The following is a 12,968-nucleotide window of genomic DNA, read 5'->3' on the forward strand; positions in this document are numbered from 1 at the left end:
ATGCATGCAGCGTGATGGCCGTGAATCTCTAGTTTATAAATATTGCCAATATAAATATCTCACAGAAAAAACAGGCTAGTTGACACGTCTGCCGATAATTCCAGTTTTAATGAATACAAATGAGTTTTAAAACCCATACAATATGTAAACATACTCTACCTAGACACCCCGCTCGGTGCATTCTGGTACCTAGTCCGGCAGAACTATGGCCGAACCTGGAAATTGTATACAAAGTTTTTTTCAGGATTGATTTTAGTAGCGAAGAGTGTCCCCTTTCAGAATTTGCCGGGTGAACCTCGGTCACCTTTGAGCGTTTTGAGAAATTCAAGATGGTGTCCAAGACGGCCACCATTTCAAATAATCCCCTATACCTCCCCTAGTATTTAGTCTAGGATGCTAATTGTGGTGTCTAACCGTATGTTTTTGGGGCCAAGGAATACACTGAAATCGTTAATTATTTTGTAGGGTGATTATAGTAAAATCCAATATGCCAGACAATATGGCCCTTTAACTCGATAGCGGCGGTTGTGGGCGATTATTTCACCAAACCAAACATATCTAGTGACAAACTATATATTTCAGGACATAGGAGCATATGTTGGATACAATAACACCACATACATGCCTATCAGGGGCTCCAGGGCGACATGGGATGGCCCTGAAAATGGAAATGAAGTTTAACATCCTACTTTTCTGCTCCGAACTGGGCTAATGTAGACGGGCATTATCCCTACAGTGTGCTATGAGGGAAATTTTGCCCGTACAGTGGCACTACGGCCTACTTTTATATCAAATTCCAACTGTCAAGGGATCTTTCATGTGCACGCCAATGTGTACACAGGACCTCAGTTTTTCTTCCCATCCGAACAACTAGACAGCTGTCCTTGTCAGGCCCTCCGTTCATCCGGATGAACTTTCTGGGCCAATGCAGGGATCGAACACCCGACCTCCAGGCTATCAAGCCAGCGTCTTACCCAATTAGCCACCGTGCCCTCCCCCCCTGAAAATGGAACACAAGCTGTTTTTTGAACATTTAAACAACCAAATTCTACCCACAAAACACGCAAATAACACCAACAAAACTAGATAATATTCAGTTTAATACTTTAGTCATGTTTCTGGATGCAACCTGCCAAACAAGTCAACAGTGAGGCTGATGTCCCCACCCCTCCCAAAATCCTAAAATAAATAGATGACACATTAATTAATCGCACATTTATTTTTTTCAAAAGTATCGAGCAATGAAACTGATTATCAACTATACACTAAGTTTCATCACTCTCTATCAGATGGAATCAAAGTTATCTTCTCCCAAAGCACCGACCAATGAAATTGCTTAGCTCTGCTTAGCTTTAGCTCGAAATGTTAATCATTGAACTCAGTCAAGACATTCACCTAATGAACATCTACGTCAAGTTTAAATGTTCTACCTCAATTAAAAGTAGATAGTAGGGTCAAAGTAATGAAAACCAGCGGCTGACAGGCAGGATACGCCCACATTTTCGAGAGATGGATAGAGAACAAGCTAAGAAGAAAGTGATTTTTCCTACAATCAAGGGCCATAATTCAGGAAATTACAATTCGATATGCGCAAATATCAAAAGGAACCGAGATCTTTGGGTTATAAACTTACATTCCAAGTTTTAACAAAATCGGATAAAAATTGTGACCTCTATAGGGTCAACAACCTTGATATACCATATTTTTACGCTATTTGAGAACGAAGGGCGGCTATTTTGTCTGTCAGTTTTGGGCCGATTTTCACGAAATTCGAACTCAGCTGTCCTTAGGGTGTAACGGTGATATAATAATACGTTTTTTAAAATCGAATAAAAATTATGACCTCTATAGGGTCCACAAACTAAAAACCCGATTTTTCGTACAATCAGGGGCCATAATTCAGGAAGTTACCGTCCGATATGAGCGAATATCGAAAGGAACCCAGATCTTTGGGTTATAAACTTACATTTCAAGTTTCAACAAAATCGGATAAAAATTGTGACCTCTATAGGGTCCACAACCTTGATATACCGTATTTTTACGCTATTTGAGAACGAACGGTGGCCATTTTGTCTGTCAATTTTTGGCTGATTTTCACGAAATTCGAACTCAGTTGTCCTTAGGGTGTAACGGTGGTATAATTATACGTTTTTTTAAATCGGATAAAAATTATGACCTCTATAGGGTCCACAAGCTGAAAACGTGATTTTTCGTACAATCAGGGGCCATAATTCAGGAAGTTACGGTCCGATATGCGCGAATATCGAAAGAAACCGAGATCTTTGGGTTATAAACTTATATTTCAAGTTTCAACAAAATCGGATAAAAATTGTGACCTCTATTGGGTCCACAAGCTAAAAACATGATTTTTCGTACAAACAGGGGCCATAATCCATGAAGTTTTGATCCGATACATGCCAATATCGAAAGCAGCCGAGATCTTTTGGAGATAAACCTATATTTCAAGTTTCGTCAAAATCGGATAAGAATTGTGACCTGTAGAGGGTCCACAAACAATTGTGGACGGACAGACGTCCGGACTGACAGGGGCGACGGCATAATAAAAACAATTTCTTTTTACCATAGCTGAAATAGTCATTTGATTTAGTTCCACAAATACTATAGCAATTATTTATCTAACTTTCTTTCATTATTTGTTGTTTTTTTTTTATTTATATCACAGTTGAAATTTTCCTAAAAATATTTTTATGGTATTTTGATATAATGAATAAAAATGAGTAGGTATCTATATATAGATTAGCCCTTTAAAAATTACACATTATACACATGTACAGAAACATATATGTAGGTTCTAAGTTTTAATACAGTATTGACAGTTCCATTCTCCATGATTTAAAACATCGATTAGATTTTTACTTGATGCACCACATTTAGTTAAACAGTCTGCCAGCTGGAATTTACTCTCAGTCCATTCTATATTTTGAATCTCTTTTCGGGACAACCTTTTGTCTAACAGTGTCTTTGTTGAATGTACAGTTTCGCATAGCGATTTATTGTTTGTCACACAGTGTATTGGAACAGAGTCACTTGCCAATTTTAACACCTCATACAGGACTGTTCTGAGTAAGCAGCATGCTTCTGCTGCCTCCAATAAAGCTAATGTTTCGGCTACAATAGTGCTAATTACAACACGCCTTATTTTCTTCGACATCCATGATAAGGGAGAAAATTTTGCATTACTTCCCACCAGGAATACAATATACGCCGACTGTGAACCACCATCTTTCAAATTGGCCAATGATGCATCACTGAAACATGTCAAACACAGTTTCTTAATGCTACCCAAATTAGGAAATTTCAGTTCCACATTTTCTGATTTTAGTTTTTTTTATACTTTTATTGGCTTTAAATCAATCGTCAACTGTACTGTCTTTTTGAGATACACTAACTTCACATGCATTATACGCGACGTCAGGTCTCATTTGATTGGCTGCCCAGTTCAATTGTCCAGCAATACCCCTTAACATACGCGTTTCACTTTCAGTTATTCCATCACATTTATCACGCGATCCACTTAACTCAATCTCTCCAATATATGTATTTTGATGCATAGTTATTGTGTTATCCTTTTGGTTCAGTTCTAACCCAACATACTTAAATGCCAGACTTTCTTCTGTGCCCATGATAAACTTAGTTCTAACAGTTTTTATCACCTTATTCACAAATAGTTCTGATCCACCCCAACAAATATCGTCCACATGACAGCATATTACACCTTGTAGTTTTTCTTGAAAATGCCCGTAGAAGAGCGCTTCATCGCATTTACTCATTGTTGCTCCACAATTGATCAATTCTTCCTTTACTCGAAGATACCAGACTCTAGGTGCATCAGAAAGACCAGTAGTTTTTAATTTCCAAAGCTTACCATTACCAACTTCTGGAGGAGGCTTGAGAAATATATCTCTATCAATTTCATTTCCTTGTAGAAAAGCTGCCTTAACATCAAGGGAATTCAGTTTCCATCCAAAACTAGATATGATTGTCAATACAAGTCTTAAATTTTCCTTACAGCATGTTGGAGAATCTGTTCTTAAATCTAAAGATCTTTCCTCAAACCCACGCGCTACAAGTCTTGCTTTTACAACAGATTTACCGTCTTTGACTTTTTCGGTTATCACCCATCTGACAGAGATACTAGTTTGACCCTCATCTGGAACTTCGGTAAAAACATCATGGACTCGCCATTTGTTTATTTCGTCCAATTTTGCCTGGGATACTTCTAAAGAGCTGTTGTGTATACTAACACTGTTAATAAATACCTCTTCTACAGTCTCCCATTTCAGAGATTCCAGGTTTATACTTCTCAATGTACCATTGTTCAGGTCCTTAATGTTGACCCAATATCGTTTTTTTCCTGTAGCTTTACCTGCTCTATTTAATACCACAGCTTCTATCCAGTCATCCATGTCTGGTTGATGATAAATGATTTTACATCCTTTAATCGGTAGTTCAATACAACCATCAACTTTTGTCAAAGGTACAGTATCACAATTACTAGTTTTACTATTAGTGTCACTGCTAACTTCATCATTCGAGTCTATACTAGTTTGATCACTATTTAAATTAACTTCTTTTTCTATTGGAACATTTTCATCTTTGAGCAGTTCATAATTTTGATGAGTTTCACACGAACTGTCACCTACTTCATCACATTTTGTATCTTCAACAGTTTCATTTTCATCCACATTCATCATGTCACTTGTTTTATTATTTACTAAAGTTTCATTTTTCTCATGTCTTAAATGGCATGGGTGAACCCGTACATAAATACCACCATGTCTTACAAAAATTTGCTGATTATCCTTTCCGATAACAACCCCTGGCCCCCTCCACTTATTAGAATCATTTCGATTGCAAAATACATGATCGCCAGGCTGATAGATAAGTCCAGTTGATGGTCTGACTTGATGTCTTGTAGCTATTCTTAATTTTTCACTTGATTCGCTTTCAATGAAGGCCTTTCTTGCAGTGTGTAAGGCATTAAGATGATCCGCAATAAGCTCGCTTTTTGTACTGGCTTCTAGTGCTGAAGGTTTATCAGTAACAGCTGAAGGTAGATTTGGGTTTTTCCCAAAGACAAGTTGGTTAGGACTATAACCGTAGATGCTCTGCAGTGCAGCGCTATTTGTAAGGACGGTTTGTGTCTACCATAATCTTTTCTACCATACTTCCAATAATGCCGTTATGTTTTTCTGTGATACCGTTCAACCATGGTGACTCAGCAGCTGTTGTGAGCACTCTAATGTTCAAATTTTCAGCCATATCGCGGAAAAGTTCATTATTTAATTCTCCCCCATTGTCACTCAGAAACTGATTTGGAACTCCAAATATTGCAATCCAATTCCTAAACAAATTGTCAATGATTTCTTCTTTTCGTTTAGATTAATGATAGTGGCTACACTGTATCTTGTGGCATGATCTATAAGATGTAGAATTATTGAACCGTTAATCATTTTCAAGTCCATGGAGACTGTATCGTTGAACTCTCTAGCCAAGGTAAACCCTACCACTGGTCATAATGAAGGTCTTTTGTATTGCCTACATATCACACAAGTTTTATCTATGTCTCTAGTCAACTGAATAAATTCCTTATCATCTATTCCTGCCTCTTTCACCAATTTAACCAACTTATCGCTCCCTGGATGTCCAAATTGCTTGTGTAACTTAACGACCATTTTTTCTTTTTCACTTGTTGGTTTTTCAGACACATTGAAAAGAACACTATTCGAAATATTTTTTATCATATCTACATTTTGACCCAAAATATTCACACGATCATTCACAAAATCTATGTTAGTCTTATTTTCTTTCATCCAGTTTTTACTTAACAGAAGTGGCAAATCACAGTTAACAACGTCAGTTTCTATATTTAAATGACAACCATTAATATAAGCTGGAATTTCAACAAGTCTGGAAGATTTTAATGATGCTCCATTTCCAAACCGGATGTACTTGAGCTTTGTTTCACACGTTTAATATCTTCCTTGCTGAGAGTGTCTAAGTAACATTCAAGCCAATGTTCGCCACAAACATTTTTTGTGCAACCACTATCCAAAATGGCTGAATTTAGCATTTCACCTATAAATGTTTCAATTAAACATTCATGTGTCTCTCCCGAAAATAAGGTTATCTTACTGTCTAATGTTCTTGCCTCATAACTGTCTGGACAGTCTTTAGCCCAATGAAAAATTGAATGGCAGATGGCACACTTGGAAGGATTCCCAGAAGGATCTAAAGGATTTGTTTTCCGTCCCCCTCTTGACAAATGGTACTTGGCATTACTGCGATGAGGATATGTATCGATTGGTCTGGATTCCCAATTTCCCCTAGTACGTGACGAGTAATTATTATATGGTCGTCAGTAATTATTGCTGCTGCTTCGACCACGCCAATTTCCACGAGTCCCTGAGAAGGGACTATTACCATAACTGTTATACAAAACATCTTCTTCTTGTTGATCCATTTCTATTTTAAGACCACCATTTACTTCTCTTTTAATTTCTGAGGAATTTTCGGCTATATAGTCAAAAATAGATTTCAACTGTCTCTTCATATTTTCATATGTCAATTTGGAAATAGTAGCACAGGCTAATTGTTGTTTTTCTTCGGTAATGTTAGCACTTTTTAAGAGTCTATAAGCCAGAACACCGTCGGGCAGTTCCATTTCACAGCTTTTAATTTTATAATATAGTCGTTCGAATTCATTTTTATAATCACCAATACTCATGCCACGAGGCCTTTGGAATTTCTCGAATCTGTACTAAGCCATAAATGCTACTTGTTGGGCATCCTTTGCATACAAAGATTTCAGTTCAGTTTTGTTGTCAAAACGTCGACACCATCATTGCCGCTTAGGTCCTTAATGTCTATATCTATACACGCTTTTCTCGCTTGACCCTCTAGTGATAGGTGAATGGCCGGTCCTTGTTTTTTCTTATCTAAATCCGTGACACATCCCCATATTTCAATTTCTCTCATCCACGAATCTAAATCCGTGACACATCCCCATATTTCAATTTCTCTCATCCACGAATCAAAGTCATCAGTTAGACTTGTCAGAGAAGGTGGAGAATACATTTTTCTAGAAGCCGCCATCTTGTCGCTTATACCATTGAAAACATCGCCATAGGTCTCTCGCTTTGCTGTCACTACCAGGACAATTAATATCAAAGTTAATGTCGCTATTTTTATCTGACCTTTCTTTGCGCTCTTCATTTGTCCATTTTCATTACCCCACGCTCTGCTACCATGTTAAATGACCACACTATATTATATTCAATACTTTATTCTGACTTCCATTAGACCATTACATGTTCTCGCTTCGATGTACAGAATACTTATGCACGCTTTACCATGACAACTAGATCTATGACTGCACACACACACATCTCATTACTATTCATATATGCAGATGCATATGCATATATGCATTTTTATGCAGATGGGTTTCAATGAATTGCCCCATGATATAACAGGCACTCTTCTCGACTTGCTGTGTTCTAATCTTAAATTCAAATAATCCAACCTTATCAGAAACCATGCAATTCCACCTTACAATGAGTTCAATCTCATTACTATTCATATATTCATATATTCAAAGGTCATAAGTATTCATGTTAACAATAATTGCTAGAAATAATAATTCATAAACAAATATCTATTAAGTGAATCAAGGATTATTTTGAGTTTGATTTTGTAGGTACTTCTATGAAAATGTTTTTTTATTTATATAGTCATAAAGTAATGGGTAATGGTAATTAATTACTTTCAATGTAATGGGTAATGGTAATTAATTACTTTCAATGTAATGGGTAATGGTAATTGTAATGATTACATTTAAAAAGTAATGGTAATGTAATTAATTACATTGGTAATGTAATAGCCCCAGTCCTGCCTAACCCTGGACCTAGCCCTAGCAATTTTTATGCAGATGGGTTTCAATGAATTGCCCCATGATATAACAGGCACTTTTCTCGACTTGCAGTGTTCTAATCTTAAATTAAAATAATCCAACCTTATCAGAAACCATGCAATTCCACCTTACAATGAGTTCAATTGATTTAAGGTTTATTATATAATGAATAATGCATTACGTGTCGCATTTTGGAATTCCAAGTATATTCTTATTTGGAATTCCAGGTACAATAGACATTTATACCACTGCTACCAAACTTATTTGAAAATGAAAAGTACTTTTCTAATTTTTGCTTTCTTTTTTTCTTTTCGTGTAGTGCATGCTCTGTTTTTTTTATATTTGTCAGTGATAATTATTGGATGCATAATAGGATAATTATTAAGGATATTAACATCTACATGAGTAAGGTAAGCACATTCTGCATATTGCATTTATATATTTAACCATGCATTTCTCCGTTATTAGAAAGTTTTAACTATGTACGGGTAAGTACATAATAGCAAATATTCATCCTTATTACATCAACAATTTATTATACAATTTATGGACAGGTTGATTTAATTAAATTATTTACATATGAAGAAGTAATATATAGAAAAAAGGTAAAATAACAAGCTAATCAGATTGCTCATCTCTGCTCACCGTAAACAGACAATGTTCATGCAATTCCACCTTACAATGAGTTCAATTGATTTAAGGTTTATTATATAATGAATAATGCATTACGTGTCGCATTTTGGAATTCCAAGTATATTCTTATTTGGAATTCCAGGTACAATAGACATTTATACCACTGCTACCAAACTTATTTGAAAATGAAAAGTACTTTTCTAATTTTTGCTTTCTTTTTTTCTTTTCGTGTAGCGCATGCTCTGTTTTGTATGTATATTTTTTTTATATTTGTCAGTGATAATTATTGGATGCATAATAGGATAATTATTAAGGATATTAACATCTACATGAGTAAGGTAAGCACATTCTGCATATTGCATTTATATATTTAACCATGCATTTCTCCGTTATTAGAAAGTTTTAACTATGTACGGGTAAGTACATAATAGCAAATATTCATCCTTATTACATCAACAATTTATTATACAATTTATGGACAGGTTGATTTAATTAAATTATTTACATATGAAGAAGTAATATATAGAAAAAAGGTAAAATAACAAGCCAATCAGATTGCTCATCTCTGCTCACCGTAAACAGACAATGTTCATCAACGAACTCCATCAAGGCATTCACATAATGAACGCCTACACCAAGTTTGAACATTCTACCTCAATTAGAAGGAGAGTTATTGTGTTTCAAAGTCTCAACCAATCAAATTGCTTAACGCCCTGCCTACCCTCGACAGAAAATGTTCATCATCGAACTTAGTCAAGGTACTGATGTAATAAAGCTATACACCAAGTGTCCCGACTCTCACTTAATTAGAACTAAAGTTATCGTGTACCAAAGCATCAACCAATCAAATTGCTTATCTCTGCTTACCCTAAGCAAAAAATTCTCATCTTTGAACTCCATCATAGACACCTACGCCAAGTGTGAACATTCTAACTCAATTAGAATGAGAGTAAGTGTGTTACAAAGTCTCAACCAATCAAATTGCTTATCGCTCTGCTTACCCTGAGCAGAAAATGTTCATTATCGAACTTAGTCAGGGTATTGATGTAATGAAACTATACACCAAGTTTCATAACTCGTACTTAATTATAACTAAAGTTATCGTGTCCCAAAGCATCAACCAATCAAATTGCTTATCTCTGCTTACCCTAAGCAGAAAATGCTCACCCTCGAACTCATTCAAGGTATTGACCTAATAAACACATACACCAAGTTTGAACATTGGATCTCAATTCACAGAGAAGTAGTAATAGTGTTGTTTGTACGCTTAGGGCATAGACATCTCCGGATTTTGGTAAATTTGTACGAATTACGGTAAAATTATAATTATCGCAACAAATCTAATACGAAGAGGCTAAAATCTGTAGATAAGGTGTGTTAATTAACAGGGGTGAGAAATTGACTGAAAGGTGATTTAATTATCTCTAGGGGATAAAATCTCTGCGACGATGTGTTTTCTGTATTGGGTGTTTATATTGAACAGGTTAAAAATGACAGACACGGTGTGTATTCTTTGTTTGGTGATTTTTCTCGAAAGCGTGTTATAATTGCACCAAAGGTGTTTTATCAAGGACTAGCAGGCTTAATCTGACGCGTTGGTGTTATATCCAATTTACCGTGCGATTTCTTGTTCGACCGTGTGTTTTACACAGATTAGTGGTTGTTAAGTGTAGGTCTTTATACATGGATTTATACGTGCTGTAGTTACATATGTATGTTCTTATACGTATTTTTTTTCTTGATGAATACTACGTGTTTTATACTTCATACCATAGTCGGGCTGCTGTTATTTATATATTTGTCTTTTTTGTGGGTTTAGTTTGTTTATATATTATTGTGCGTACCACTGAACTATAAATGCACGTTATTTTCCGATATCTGGACCAGCCTCCAATGATATCAGACTAACAAATCTGTTTAAAATCTGTTTCGAAAGCAAGTTTATAAACATAAAATCGCACAATTAATGAAAACCTATTGGTTTCGTTAAGGTCTATATTTACTACACGTGGGCGTTTTAACTCATAAATGTATTGTTTCTTACCTGGGCTGTAAATAGACCTATCCAAGAAAAAAGTAATTTCCACATATATAACAAATGATAATTCACATATCAAATAACACTAATGCAAATAGGGACATGCGACTGCATCAACCCGCGGTGATATTGTCCATTGACGAAACAGGGGTAACCAGCTTGTCTTTGCGTGCAAAATACGGAGCTATGTATGACCTAATATCTTTGACACGTGTCCATATAGCCGCTTGTGATTCGATCAAACATTGCGTCACAAAGATGTCTTTGCATGCAAACTACAGACATTTGACTTAATACAGAAATCGATGTTTTATAAGAACAGCTAAATTTAAACACATGTTAATATTTCTATTGTTTACGATTGTATGAAATAGCTTTATTATTTTTCTCCCGGTACTAATAAACTACGGGTCGAGTGGATCCAATTTTTATTATTTAATTTATCTACATGATGACAGATCGAGAGCATGGCTCCATGTGTCTATTTATAAAAGCATGCAATCACCTTTGGAAATCAGTTGGTTTCCAGTCTAAAACGACTTTAAAATTTCCTTTGTTAATTCGGTCGCTTTATTTGAAAAGATTTTCATTATATGCCATAGTAATTTGTGATTTTGTTTTTATTGATTATTCTGTTTAATTGTAAACATTTCGAAATCTAAATATTTGACGAAAAACAGATCTGTAATCATCGACACGGGTTTAGAATAGTTTTATAGCATGATTTTTTATAGGGATAGATTTCTGCTACAACAATTTATTGCTGTAGTGATCAATTTCAACATTTTCACTATACATGTATTTTAAAGTCATAGTTTTAAACTTAAATAGATTCATTTGCAATATTTCCAGTCATATATTATGTTATATTGAGTCCCACGTCATAAAAGTCTTCAACTTTTAGAACTGTGCATAGCACACATTATGTCCAGAATTTGACTTTTTAACAGCTTAAAGCATGGTTCCCGGACTAAAAACATATTCAAACTAATTAATTTGTCATAATTTTGCTTCAAATCCTTCTCAAACATTGTGATTGCGAAGGAATGTCCTGCTATAAAAATTTGATCAAACCAGGTCATGTTTACATCACGTGACTTAACTCTCTTGGAAGTCAGAGGAGAATTCATTGCATACATAAGAAGATGTTGTCTTTAATTGCTTACTATTTATTACAAATATCAAATCCTAATTAAATTCTCAGATTATCCACTACCCGTGTCTTTTTCCGTCAGTTTTATCTCAGAAAGTGTTGTACGTCTAACTCTTCATAAAGTTTATCAACTAGTACATCAAGCGCCTTTGACATCACGCGTGCAGAAATTCCTAATCGTTGGGCTGTTGTTTAGGGGAACCCCTACATTTTTGTCCTGTATACGCTCCATGACTGTTTTTCGGGGAATCCAGTATTTTTCTAGTAAGATTGGATATCTCTACTTTCCATATATACCAAAATTACCATACTTTTATTGGAAATAACCACCCGATAAATACTTTTCTGGGAACCCATCTTTAAATATATTTTTTTGTGTGTTCGTGAAACTGGCCCCGGTGATGATCAATTTATTACCCCTTATAAAGTCTGGCAATTAGCAGTTGTTATATAACATCTAGCACTGTAAAACTTGTATCGTTTAATGAGGGGTTTTTAGCGCTAAAAACTATGCATATAGTTTAATTTCAAAACATCGTTTGATATCGATAAAAATCGTTTGGAAATTACAAAAATCGTTTAATTAGTACTATAGTTTAATTTAATGGTACACTGTTTAATTTCTCCGAGAGGTGTTTAGAAATGGCCGAAGCGTTGACTTATCTAATGCTTTTATTTATTAGACGAGCAGTCCAATTTCCCGAGAGGCGTTTAAAAATCAACACCTGTTAATTTATCTACTATGTTTAACCATTAGATGAATCGTTTATTTTCCCGCGAGCCGTTTATCCGCTTGGTTCATTTTGATTACGATTATTTGCATAGTATTATTATCCATTATCCATTCAAAATAGTAATTCCTTATTAGCAAATACATCAAAAATCAGTAAATCACGTCCGAGGTAATTATACATTTGGTGAATATAAAAAAAAACCACATCCATAGATGCTTGCCTTACCGTGATCGTAGTATTATTATCCATTATCCATTCAAAATAGTAATTCCGCCATTGACAAATACATAAAAAATCGGTAAATCACGCCCCAGGTAATTATACATTTGGAAATCCGTAAATCACATCCCATTCGTTCGTTCGTTCGTTCCTGGAGTTTTGGAGTTTTACGTCCAGTTCCACCTGAGGTGATATCGTAGACAAGTCACACACATCCCAGGTAATGTATCTTCTTTAAATCACACATGAATTAACTTC

General features: G+C 35.3%; 1 protein-coding gene across 5 annotated transcripts in view; it reads right to left on the reverse strand.

Annotated features, from left to right (window-relative positions):
* The window catches only part of LOC126820651 (methionine--tRNA ligase, cytoplasmic), a 299,938-nt gene that overhangs the window by 65,806 nt on the left and 221,164 nt on the right, over positions 1-12,968 (reverse strand). The window lies entirely within an intron of this gene.

This window comes from Patella vulgata, chromosome 5 (assembly GCF_932274485.2).
Source record: "Patella vulgata chromosome 5, xgPatVulg1.2, whole genome shotgun sequence".
In the NCBI taxonomy this organism is placed as follows: Eukaryota; Metazoa; Mollusca; class Gastropoda; family Patellidae; genus Patella; species Patella vulgata.